The sequence below is a fragment of the Brachycentrus maculatus genome, unplaced genomic scaffold (assembly GCF_059751285.1).
Source record: "Brachycentrus maculatus isolate JH-2025_06_01 unplaced genomic scaffold, ASM5975128v1 h1tg000362l, whole genome shotgun sequence".
NCBI lineage: Eukaryota > Metazoa > Arthropoda > Insecta > Trichoptera > Brachycentridae > Brachycentrus > Brachycentrus maculatus.
The window spans coordinates 63,805-78,274 of NW_028281111.1; the positions used below are offsets into that span (position 1 = coordinate 63,805).

General features: G+C 29.7%; 1 protein-coding gene across 1 annotated transcript in view; it reads left to right on the forward strand.

The window, feature by feature from the left end:
• The first annotated feature begins 776 nt into the window (after positions 1-776).
• The window catches only part of LOC148303549 (uncharacterized), a 116,667-nt gene continuing 102,973 nt past the window's right edge, over positions 777-14,470 (forward strand). The window contains exon 1 of the mRNA XM_088269747.1: positions 777-1,102. The gene's annotated coding sequence lies outside the window, so the exon portion shown is untranslated. The remainder of the gene's footprint in view (positions 1,103-14,470) is intronic.

A 14,470-nucleotide genomic window follows, 5' to 3' on the forward strand; every position in this document is an offset into this window, starting at 1 on the left:
TAATTTATGTGAAATGTTTACTACGCTTCTTATTTTTCTATGTTAATATTGTCTACATTTATCGACAAAGAGTAACAAAGTATTACTTAATATTAATTTAAATATTATTTTACATAGAAAATAGCTACAAACTTAAAAATTCGAAGCTAACCGCTTCTTTATCAATACTGATTAATACTAAAACACTACCTAATAAACCAAATTCAAAATTTTATGGCCGTTTCCAATCACCCAACATCCCTGATCCCTTTTGATTGTGACTGCTAATCAACACAAAAAATAAAGCCTAAACCTAAGCCTAAAATACCTAAACTCTTTTGCGTAACGCGTAAAATATTTTGAAATTCGTTTAGAAGATAGTGTTTTAGTATTAATCAGCCTTGATAAAGAAGCGGTAAGCTTCGAAACCGGAAGACATTATAGTTATAATCTCAGTTATAGTCAGAGCTCAGTCTCTTTTTTGGAGAGGCACAGCGAATCTAAAACTTAAAGTTTGCCGTATGTATTAATGTTTTGAAAATGTATTATATTGTACTTGAAAATGTAACTATGTTAAATAAATAAATAAATAAATAATAATAAAAATAATAAAACATTTAAAGTGATTTTAAAATAAAGTTACATTTTAATTATATTTTATTTCTTCTTCCGAGCGCTTTCAGTCCGATTGGCTGGTCGCAGCTCCTCGCGGTGTAGTGGGTACCTCTACCTCTACCTAGATACCTGTTCCGTACAGGTTATTGTATGGAGCATACTACCTGAGCAACTCGAGTCTCAGTCTCAATCCGGCGCGCCGCGGGCCAAGAGCTCCTAACACCGACCCTTACGGCCACTAACACGGAAGGACAATAACCGAAGGATTATCAATCATTTAATAATTGCAATTACCATCCCTGTGGATCCGGAAGTGATCGTTAACCTAGCTTCAATTCATCATGTGCTCCGTTCCGTTTAAGAACTCTTGAGTTCACCGTGTTAATCAGCGCGGTACACAACGCCGTTGGATAATTAGTGCACAATTGTATGGTAGTGTTGTTCCAGGCTGCGAGGGTGCTTCGTTACCATCCCTTTAGGAGATCTTGATAGGCTTCTGGGAACGGAGGTGAGTGGGAAGATGTGTTGTACTTGTACCCATTATTATCCGTAGTCTTTCTGCCTCAATGCGAGCTTTTTATAAGCTCTTATTATTAAGGTCCAAACAGGTACATTTCTTGGAAATGGGGAGAAACCAATCGTATACTTTATCTCAGAAAATATATCATAGTTACAGATCTGCAAACACTAGTTTACAAAATATAAAAAAACACAATATTATTAAATTGTGTGCATTGAAAAAAATACATATTTCTAAAAAAAAACTTTATTGTTTTACGTGTTCAATAACCCATATTTGATGAAAGGCTTTCCCAAAATTTTGAAAATCCTGATCCAACCAACCTAAGACCTCTTTTTTAGGTCACCAGCCTTTAAAAGTCACTAGTTTTTTTTATGTAATTCATTGATTAATTTTATTTTACACGCATCCGATTTTTTATTTATGATTATCATTTAAAAAGAATAAAGATGAATTAAATATGTAAATCCTTAACGACGATATACGTTCCAACATAATCGTATAAAAATCATCAGAATATTCATGTTTGCATTCATTATCGGGTATAATTTACAACATTTTGAGTGTGTCCAAATACTTGTTCACAAAATCTTGATTATCACCAATTACAGGAGTTATTTTCATATATATTATAAATATATATTATATATATATATATATATATATATATATATATATATATATATATATAATTTTATATATATATATATAAATATATATATATATATATATATATATATATATATATATATATATATATATATATATATATATATATATATATATATGTATATATATTATTATTATTTTATTTTTTTTGATCACCTAAACCAGCCTATGACGGTCGTCAGCCCCGTAAATGCCCAGACTTCTATATTCTTCTTTATCTTTGATGAGATTTCAAAAAATAATCGTGTATAATATTTAATTGAATGTAAAATATAATATTGATACAAAAACATTACAAAACCATCATGATTGGTGTGCTAAAAGAATAACGTTTTCAAAAGACGTTTTATAATTTATTAATGATAATTGTTTTGACACACTTAGTGGCGGTAAAAAAACTCTAGGTGCTATTGACAGTTATATTTCACTATCAGCTAACTTTGAATTCCTGGTCGTTAAGTTCAATGACAGGTTATGCAAATAAGGCACAATCAAAAGAAGAGACACTCCTCAACAAAGCGACGAGGATAGCGAGCCAGACGACAGTTGTGCAAATAGAAATAAATAATAATAAACTTCGGACAGTTCACCTGTCCCGGGAAATAGGAGTTGGTAGGAGGTAACAGTTCTTGGGATGTACGGTTGCACGTTATTACAAAATTACAACGTACTTAATCAATGCTTACTCCTGTACATTACAGCATTATCAAGTACCTTTTATATTCTAAACAGTAATTTAATTCAATCATAATATTATACTACACATACATTCCGTATTTTTATCTGTATATTAATAATTAAAATGTTATTGTTTTACCTTTTTCAGTCTTTTTTTACACAAGTACTAATATTCTTTCTCTATCAGATAAATTTCTTGATTTAAGATTACCACATAAACAATTCAACTGTGTTAAATTTGCTTCCAAGCATACTATAAATTATTAAAATATCATTAATGTTATTTCTTCCTTTCTTATTTACTTATTGAGAATATGTAATATATCCTTCACACACACACACACACACACACATATATGTGTGTGTGTGTCGATTTAAAAATTGATACTTAAACTGTCGCACTAAATTGTATAGCATGACTTCATGTCTTTCGTGCTGATTTTACAGTACAGATACATAGTACAGATTTTTGTTGAATGTCATTAATTCAATGGATAAAATGTTTGTTAAAAAAAAAGTGTAAATTTACAGTAAAAATTATGAAATTAAACCAATCATTTAACAATTAAAATAAAATCCTATAAAGTAGTAAAGAAAGATTGTTCAAATCGTCTTCGTTCAAGGTAACGCTCAGGACAACACTGCGTGAATACTATACAGTGTTCTATGCACCATTGGGTGAGGATAAGGATTGGATTAAAAGAAGAAGATATAGTAAAATAGATAAGTTGAAACACATAAACTCTTCATATTATTTGTTTGACATCTCATCAAAGATGAAGAAGAATATGGAAGTCAGGGCATTCAAGGGGCTAACAACCGTCATAGGCTGGTTTAAGTGATCACTTTACACACGTGTGATATTCACCAATTCTACCCATTATTGACAACCACACTACTCAAATTCTTGGAAGTTCTATATATATGAACCAATTCAGAAACATTGTTATTGAATTACTTAAAGTTCACAAGAGACATCTATTGATGAAATGAAAAGAAGGTTTTTATTGAGCAGAAACTCTTATATCAGTGTGTGAGGTCCGAATCCTGGATTATAATCACATACACGAGAAACGCCGGAAAATATCGTTTTCATTTTTATTATTTTAGCTTATAATTTGACCAGTTAATTTATTTACAACATTTTGAGTATGTATGTCCAAATACTTTTTTTTTAAATTACCTATCGTCCAAGTGACACTGAAATCTAGCTACGGCTTATGCAACACCGTTTATCATGTCCCTACTCAGGCTTCAACATTATAAGTTTCATAGCCTATGCCTACTTGTGAGTGGATTTACTCTTTACGTTTACCATAAAGTTACTATAATTTCATGTAATTCATAAGTGAAAATTCTAGGCAAAAACACTTGCTGAAGTATTGGACACATTCAAAATGTTGTACATATACTCGTAGTGTGAACATACCCTATGTCGATGATTCCTCTCGCGCGTGTGGGGGTAAACTCCGCCGGTATCCGCCTAGTGACGCGTCGAGACACACACAAGCTTCAACTTTAAACTCATACACACATACGTAATATACTTAGTATGCTCCGGCACTGGAAGACACGGGCAGACCGGCTCTTCAGGTTTGCCCTCCCCATTTGGGTCGTGGAAGTTTCTGTTTATTTTACTGCTATGCGCCGCATCACCAACAGCCACCGTTGACTGACTGCAGATGTCTCGGAAAGGCTTCATTCAATGCGAATTATCTTGATTTTCATTCACGATGCGTCTAAAATAATTATTATCTGAGAAGGTACTTTATGGAAAGATATATATGTGATTAGTCATATTTTCGTATTTTGTTTTTTACCTTAAGATTTTTATATTTTCTCATTTGTTATATTTTCTCATTTTTCATATTTTCTCGTTTTCAGTAAACGTTTTTGATAAAAAAAATCTTACTGTCGTATATCACTGGTAGAGTGATCGCTTTACCCACGTGTAACATTCATCATTCTACCCATGATGGACAACCACACTTCTCAATTTTTTTAAACCTCTAGATATACGAGTATTGATCAATCTCATGACGCAGCAGGTACATATGAGTTCATAACAGCCATCTTATTGTTTTGAGAAAAGCTTTTCTTTAGCAGAGACCTTTTCATTCGTATGTAAGACCCAAACCCTGGATTATTTTCACATATTGGGAAACGCCTGAAAAAAAAATTTAATTTTTTAATTTTTCTTATAATATGACCAGTTATTTTTATTCAGAACATTTTGAGTATTTCCAAAATACTTGTTCAAAAACTCAAATTTGTAAATAAGTATTTGGACACACTCAAAATGTTGTGAATTATTGTACGATCAATTCCTAGAATACAATCACCTTTGTATAACCAATACCGTATTAGAAACACTATTTTTGTTTCATTTACCTATCGACGTTACTCATCATCCAGTTATCTGAGACTTGACCACGACCAAATAATCCCAAGCTGTATTCCAAGTACACAAGTGTTTTATTTTTATTTTTTGGAAGGTGTTTTCATTGGGTCGAGTCACGATGTTCATATCATCTCCAATCTCTATCGAGACAAGTTTATAAATAATAATAAGAATCCCAAAGAGCATTGTTCTCGCTGGTATATTTACTCTGAAGTCGACAATAAAAGGCTTGTTCCCTATTATCAAGTCTTTCCTACCTTTATTTAGGTCTGAGATTACCTACTTACATATAACAATGTAAAGAAAAGTGATATCTCATACTTTCTGTCACCCATAAAAAGGTATCACGATATTTTAAAAAATGAGGCATTCGATTTCAAAGTAATCCCGTGGTGGACAAGATATATATTACTTTAAAAATATGGCTACTAATGGATAAAGCAGGCGTCGGTAACCTCTTGAAACAAAATAACCAAATGTGAGTAGCAAAACGGTTTGGAAATTTTTGGGGAGCAAATTTTCAATTTGCAATAATTTAATTTAATTTATTGAATGTTCGATGGAACATACAGATATTTTTGGGTAACAGATTTTAGTCAGAGATACTATCTATCATAGATCTCTCATAGATGTAAAAATTAACACAAAAAACATTAAGATAATGCCTTATTCTATGAAAATAAACAGTTTGTTTTTATTACATACCTCTGTTACTCAAAAAATATTTAAAGGTGTCTTTTAGTATTCAACTTTGTATGTTTTTTACTGTGCATTTTAAATTTCTTTAGTTAAGAAGACAGAATAAAACTAAAATACAAATTTAAAAAATTAAATTTTTTTATCCACAGAATTATTTTTTTAAATTGTATAAAATGTAATTTTGATGACGAAAGAGCCACAAAAATTGCTGAAAGAGCCATATGTGGCTCGCGAGCCACACGTTTTCGACCCGAGAGATAAAGTCATATATCAAATATATACTTTGATCGTTGTATAAGTGACAGTTTTGTATCGACCATACAAACCTTATAAGGCAGAAAATATTTCATATAAACAATAGAAATGAATTCACAATCACATCTTAAAAACTCATATTCCATCTTCATGTTAAATGTATTTTCTCATGTTAGTACTAATATATACATAAATACATGTGCCATTAAGTAATAATGAGCCGTGGAAGGGTTATCAAACTATCTACATATCTAAAATGAAATGTGTAGAAACTTTGGAATTATAATTATGTCGCCCTTCGTAGTGTAATGGTCAGCACGCTCGGCTACCGTACTGGGGGTCCCAAATTTGATTCCCAGGGGGGAGGGGGTCAAATAAATTTAAGTATTTTTTTCACTCTAATATTCATTCAATATTTACTTGGACTGTATTTCTACAATATTTCCTTCGTGTGTTAACGATCAAGGTAACACTGCGCAATATGATGCAGTGCCCTATGCACCATCGGGTACGTATGATGGTTTAAAATGAATATGTTCTCAAGGGATATAAAGCGTATAGGGAGTGAACACCTTACACACGCTAGTGCAAAAAAACTAGTTACTTCAGGCATGTATAAATATTTAAATGGTTGTATAAAAAACGTATGTGAGCTGTGATTTGATAAAGTCATGAGACGTGATTCATGCATCTCCGGTTCGATCATCATCTCATTTTATTGCATGACATCACAAGGATGATGTGTGTAGAATTTAGTTTATTTTCATTTTAAATTATTTTGCATTTCACAATATATTATAATTACAAGTAGGTACAAAAAAAAATTAATACAAAGAAAGATCCCACAAAGGCATGGCCTATGTGTGGGTGTATATTATATTTTAGGTTATAATAAAGGGCACTGACAAGAATACAATAGATATAAATATATATATTCAGATATATATATATATATATATATATATATATATATATATATATATATATATATATATATATATATTGTATATATATATATATATATATATATATATATATATATATATATATATATATATATATATATATATATATATATCAGAAATAAAATTAGATTAAAAGTGCTAACATAAACTACAAATATTTGATTTTGACAGAATACAAAAAATCAAAAAAATTAAAATGAAAAAGTTAGCAAATATGTACTACATATATGAGTTATACAAATACAAAATAAACTTAGGTAATAAACAACATTTTGAGTGTGTCCAAATACTTGTTCACAAAATCTGGATTATTTCCAATTACAGGAGTTATTTTCATATTATTTTTTGACATCTCATCAAAGATGAAGAAGAATATGGAAGTCTAGGCTATTAGGTAATTAATGTCTAACATATAGTCTTTGTGGAATGAAATAAACGTTTTTAGAGTTATGAAAAATGATTCTTTGCGCGAGTCTGGATTTGCGAAAATATAAAAATGAGATAAAAAGATATAAACATATATTCGTGAAGCTAGTTGTCGCGGGTCATGCTCCAGTCTCCCTGTTCCACTCAGTGATGCTGAAAGGAGTATTACCAGTGTCATCCACCCTTTGCGAGGAGCTCATGTAACTGGAGATGATACAAAGATGGTGTTACAGAGGTCAGGAATTCCTCGATGGGTTACAATCTTCCCAAGACTTCTAGCCAACTGAATCCTCACAAAGAATAATTGAATTTATTACAATAACTTATATAAAGTAACATACCTACAAATGGCACTTAGGTAACGTAGGTTATAAATAATAAATGTATATATATATATATATATATATATATATATATATATATATATATATATATATATATATATATATATATATATATATATATATATATATATATATATATATATATATATATATATATATATATATATATATATATATATATATATATATATATATATATATATATATATATATATATATATATATATATATATATATATATATATAAAAGTCTGTCCGCCTCCGTAGTGTAATGTTCAGCACGCTCGGCTACCGCCTCGGAGGTCCCGGTTCCGATTCCCAGGGGAGGGGGGGCAAATAAATATAAGTATTTTTTTTACTTTCATATTTATTCAATATTACCCTGGTCTGGTACCTAAAGCGGAGGGCTGATCACTTTTCCTTCGTGTGTTAACGATCAAGATAGGACTGTGTTTGTATAATGCAGTGCCCTATGCACCATTGGGGTGCGGATAAGGGTTTGAGTGCATATATAAAAGTATTATACTTAAGTAAGATACGAGGTCTTCTTCAACATCAATAGTACGTTTTTAAAAATCTTATATGTATCTACATACATGAAATGGACATTTCTAACACTAGAATCACGGGTGTCTTTTTCGAATATGAAAATGTTGACGATTAGATACTATTTTTGAAATAAAGGGTTTTTTGCGTTGTAGCCCTTTGGCATTTAACCAGCGATATGCGTTTTTTTTAAATAAATTTTAGTGTTTTTATTATTTACAAAAATTCTTCAACAATTTGAGTATGTCCAAACACTTGTTCAAAGTAAAATTTAAATAAAAAAATATACATCCTATAACGTCCCCCCCCAAAAACGCGGTACCTATGTGAACGTTATAGGAGGGTTTACTGTATTAATAATTTATTATTATCTGACACCTCGGTTAGCGCCGGGTGTATTAAAATCCGATTGAATTGTATGATTTATGAGTCACGATCACGAATACCAATTCCGTTACTTCATTTTCTATGTAAACTGTCATTATAGCAGTATTTGTCAGATACCTGCATAACCGCCAGTAATATCGTAACTCTCTAAACTTTCGACAATTCAACGAAACGGTGACGTTTACATAGTCATTTAGTTTGATTCATGACCTAACGAAAAGAAATTCAAATAATAGTCATCGACAACTAAAATACCATGTTACTTATAAACTTAGGCAAACAAAACAGTTTTCTTGATTTACCAATATGTAGGTATACTCGTTTATATATATTTATATTTATAAATATATATGTATATATATATATATATATATATATATATATATATATATATATATATATATATATATATATATATATATATATATATATATATATATATATATATATATATATATATATATATATATATATATATATATATATATATATATATATATATATATATATATATATATATATATATATATATATATATATATATATATATATATATATATATATATATATATATATATATATATATATATATATATATATATATATATATATATATATATATATATATATATATATATATATATATATATATATATATATATATATATATATATATATATATATATATATATATTTATATATAAATATGTATATATATATATAAATATGTATATATATATATATATATATATATATATATATATATATATGTCTAATACATTTATTTTTTTGTTTTTTTACAATTAAACACTTGAATATACCACTTAATGAGTTTTATTTATATAAACGACTAGTTTCGAAAACCTCGATGTTTTCATCTTCTGGTAAATTTTCGAAACTAGTCGTATATAATAATAAAACTCATTAAGTAGTATATTCAAGTGTTTAATTGTTAAAAAATAATCAACATGTCATTCCACAAATATATTTTTGTTTTGTAATGATATTTCTTGGTAGAATTGTATTTTACACAATAAAACAACTAAAATTAAAACTATTTTACTATAAGTGAAAAAAAAACTATGTATTTCTTGTATTATTAATGCATATTTCTAACTTGGAGTAATTAATTGCCACCATATATTCAAAATCTATCAAAGACTAACCAATATATGAAGGAAATCCAACAACATTGCTTATATACATCGTTCAATAATGGGCAGAATGGTCAACATTACACCAGCCAGTCAAATGCCAGGTCGTAAGCCCTGAGAGACTCCGACCTCCATCTTTCTACGTTTATAACCAATTGCGCTTCATCTCAAGTTAAGACACCTATAATATTAAAATATGCATATTACATTTATCATATTTATCATATTTATAAATATCATATTTTTATTATTTTACAGTCGAGATTTCAATTGATTCATCAAACGCTTTAATTAAAAGACCGCCTAGGAAACACAACATCAAAGTAATAAAACCGAAAAATGTTCTGAAACAATTGCTGCAATCAACTGAGTATTGAATAATACAATGATCTTTCTCTGGGGGATCGTAAAACTATAATATAAAACATCTATTTAAATACCTTACCTTATTATCCTTTGGAACCAGTTTTAAGTATGATGATATAGCCGAAATTACATTTGGAATTTAAATGAAAACTAGGCTGGGTACGTTGACACCTACGGCATATTCTAACACAAACTACTTCATTGTGTGAACGATTTTAAATTCAAAAAACGTCCGTAGAAAAGGATTTTCTATTGTAAGTCTACGCAAAGGAATTCGTACTGATCACAACAAGCTTTTTTTATTATTTTGTTTACTTACTAGCTTTACATTCTTCTTCTTCTTTCTCCATGTTCGCTCCCTAGATGGAGCATATAGCCAACACGACACGTCTCCAAGTTCCTCTGTCATATGCTCATTAGGAGGGATCCCAAGAATTATATCAGGAAATACAACATTTGGAACAAACGTACATTTACATTTTTTATTTAGATATATCTTTCAATAATAAATTACCTAGTATATTAGAAGTACGTCAAATGAAAAATACATATCTTATTCGTACTACCAACATCTATTTCCTTTTAGTAAAAAATGTACAGTTTAACTCTCGAAAGTATAAAGTTCAAACACATGGCTTTTCATTTGATCGTTAAATATTTTTACATTAAATTCCTAAATACATGTACCATAAAAGAAACGTGTTCGAGAAATACGAATACATTCACAGACAAAAGACACCGGATGACAAAGGTTACACTACAGTTTGGATTCCCGTAGTTTTTTTTTTAAGATTATATTTTAAAAATCTAGTTTTCATGAAGCCATGAATTAAACGTACCAAGCTTCGTCATTTTTTCTTTTCTATGTCAATTTTTTATACGGGACCTTCATTAAAAAAAACATTCATGGGGTATATTCCATTTTATATAAGTAATTACGCTTAAATACTAGAAAGTCGTTAGGTTAGTGGAAATATTTACAATAACTTGACAAATAGTAAGTAATGTGACCTTGTTACCTTCGAGTGACAATTCGTAGGATTTTAATTATATTATGGAAGTACTAGGTAACCCTATCTTACCTAGACCCTAAATTCCTAGGGTCTTCATCAACTTCAATAATATATTATTAAGATATATGAAATGGTGGAATAAAGGCTTTTAAATTATAAAGCAGAGAAAGATCGAGTAAAAATTGGTACGATCAAGTATTTCCGATACTTGAAAGTGTTCAAGTGAGGAGTCGGAATAATCGGCGGATATGTATGAGGAGATGCATGAAGAGACAAAGATTGCTTGCAAAGACAGATTGGCCTGGCATTCTATTCTCTCTACCTACCCCTGCGGAGAATCAACGTGATAGTTAGTTTGTTAGTTTTTAGTTAAGTACGTTTGATGTTATAACACACTTAGCTTAATGGACGTTATTTTTTTTTTTTTCTCTCGCTCGTCTGTTTTTCACATCCATTTTGTTTTCCCTTTATCCATTAGTATCTTTGCAGATACAATCGAGTGCGAACGTAAGATTACGCTATAAAATTTTATCTCACCTGTAAAAATGTACAATTAAAAGTCATTACTGTATTTTTATAATACGCTTTTATATCGTTAAAGGGTACTAAAATGTTAATTTCTCATTCTTGAAAGAAAAGATTCGAGGTTACATCCATTATTGTAGCGCTCTTAATGTCTTTGCTTTTCGTGGATAAAGACCTTCATCGTGAAATCACAATGACATAACTGCGTTGGGATCAGACAATTTACATATAATTTATATACTTACATACGTATTATGTATGTATACATCACATTAGGTACATATACCATACAAATATAAATAAGTACCCACACGATTCAATGTAAAACTCCATTCCTAAATAAATGTTTTTTTTTTCTTTTTGAAATATTTCTTCTTCTTCTTTAGATAGGACTGTTTTCTTTTACTCTTAGAATCTACTCCTGGAAGATGGATGAGCTGTGGACCAGCTGTTTCTTCATCATTTGGGTGGTTTTTTCTGAGGGTCTGTTACCTCTTAAGTATTCGTCTGCTGCTATCCTCACTACTCGATCTGTTGCTCTTCCCACATGATCTCTCCAGAAACGTCTTTTTACTCTTCCCCATCTCACAACATCTTCGACATCGCAGATTCTTCTTATTTCAGAGTTTCTTATTCTATCGCAAAGTGTTAAGCCTTCGATGGGTCGCAGAGTCTTCATTTCGGTAGTTCTAAGAAGGCTTACCGTTCTCGTGGTGTCAGCACTTGTTTATATGCCGTATCTCATGATCAGTCTAAAATATTTAACGAGATTTTCATGCAAAAAATAATAATATAATAAAATAAAAACAAATGATTCAATTTAAATTCAATGTAATCAAGCAAAACAACTGATTATACGCCAAAACAATCCTCACGTATGCATTTATGAATTATTCAAACAAATCACAAGAAAGCACCTTCCAGAAAAACAATACAAAAATCACCAATAACTCACTACAAAGAATGAAAATATTAGATGCACATCAAACAAAATTAAACATACACCACTTTTGGTTCTTTCCATTATCAATTTAGTCATTAAATAACGAAATAATTGGATGAAGAAGGTGGGTAGATTTGAAATAGATCATATCTCATGATAGATAAAACATCTAACAAATAACTTAACAAACAAGTATTTTTAAATGTGCCCTAGAAACGAAAAAACCCAGTGAAGACACAGTATTGTAAATTTAAAATGTTAAATGTGTGTAATGGAAAATAAATAAACTTTAAAAAATTATAATACATATTATCAATCAATTTAGAGTTTCGCATAAACATGAAAAAGACTATAAAAGTACTAAAATCAATAAAAGTAACCACTTTTATTACATCAAATATTTAACCTACGTTTTGTCTTTTAATCATTGTCATTTCCGTCTCTCTGTTTTGGGTCATTAGTTTTTCCGACAAGTCACTGATCCATTCAATTGATTTACAAGATCGGATGAGGTTAATTGGAGACCTGAATATCGCCTTCTCAGGTCTTTGATCTCCTGGTATCCGTTATACGTTACTCATCGAGAAATATTTACTTGTAATGCGGTTCTTTGTACTTACGTACTGTATCCTTTCATTTCCTGAAATTCTTTTCTAATTTCATTCGTCATTGCTATAAGTGTGTGTCTTCGTATGAATTCAAATTATGCATAACACATTTGGCCTTAATTTTTCGTACCAATACAATTAGCATACCAAGTCGCTCCAGATTACAAACTCATAATGAATATGAATGCCTTTTATGTATCTTTTCATACTGTCGTTTATCAATGAACTGAAGCTAATAAAGCCACGAGTTTAAGGTAAACAAAATTACGTAAATGTTGATATTGAAACGTAGACAGTAATAACTTAAATCAGCCAACAAAGAACTATCTACTCAAATTCCAATATACACAATTTTTTAACAGTCTACTTACGTCAAAACAAGAAAAAGCTTTAAAAATTCCAGATTCCCGACGTGGATTATGAGATAAACTATTGTGCAAATGGAAACACTACCAATGTTAACAATAGCCATCTTATGTAGGTATGTGAAATGCTAAGTCACTGAGAATGATTTAAGGGTGGGTTTCCTAAATGGACCTTATATTATAAACACAGAGTTTGAGATAATTACGTTATGGGGTACCTTTTTTATATGGGGGTCCTTTTTTGTAGGACCTGAAATTCCTTAAATGATAAAAGCTGATTGTTACGCTCTGAGATTTGTCTCGTCAATTTTTTTTCTTTTAAATGGACCATACTTACCTGCCTCATCCCTATTTACAGGCAACTAACAGCGACAAAAAATAAGCGTCAGTGCGTCATGTCGATAAATACTTGAGAAGCTCGCCATATTATTTTATAATAAGATCTTTTATGGATTAATTTGTAAAGAAGTTTCAGAAAAATATTTTTGTGAATATACCTACTACAGAAATAAAAAACTTTTTCTAAGACAACGACTTCATATCAAAAGCTCTTTTTATGGAGGATTATCTCATCCTCATTCGTGACATTTAGCTTTGAAAAATACATTACAAAAATCTTCGTATTTCCTTATTTCAATTTCTAAGATGGATTTTATTTTAAATCAATTTTGCAGTGATTGGCTTTCTTTAAATTGAATATTTATTTAGTAAAATATTACAAACATTTTTAATAATATATTTTTATCATAGATAATAAATTAAAACCATTTTAAATGCTAAAATCATTTTAAAAGCAAACAAAATTTGTTCTTACCTTCTGTTTTAAACCAGCTTATGTTAGTTATTGATTTCGAAGTGCACATAATCTTCATAATATTATGATTTATTGAGTTCTAAAAAGACGTTTTATTACTTACCATAAATCCTCGAAGAATTTCCAACAGCACGCAATAAATTTGCGAGTTTATTGACAGTCGTTTGAAATTTTGAATTCAAGTTATCGTAGCGTTTT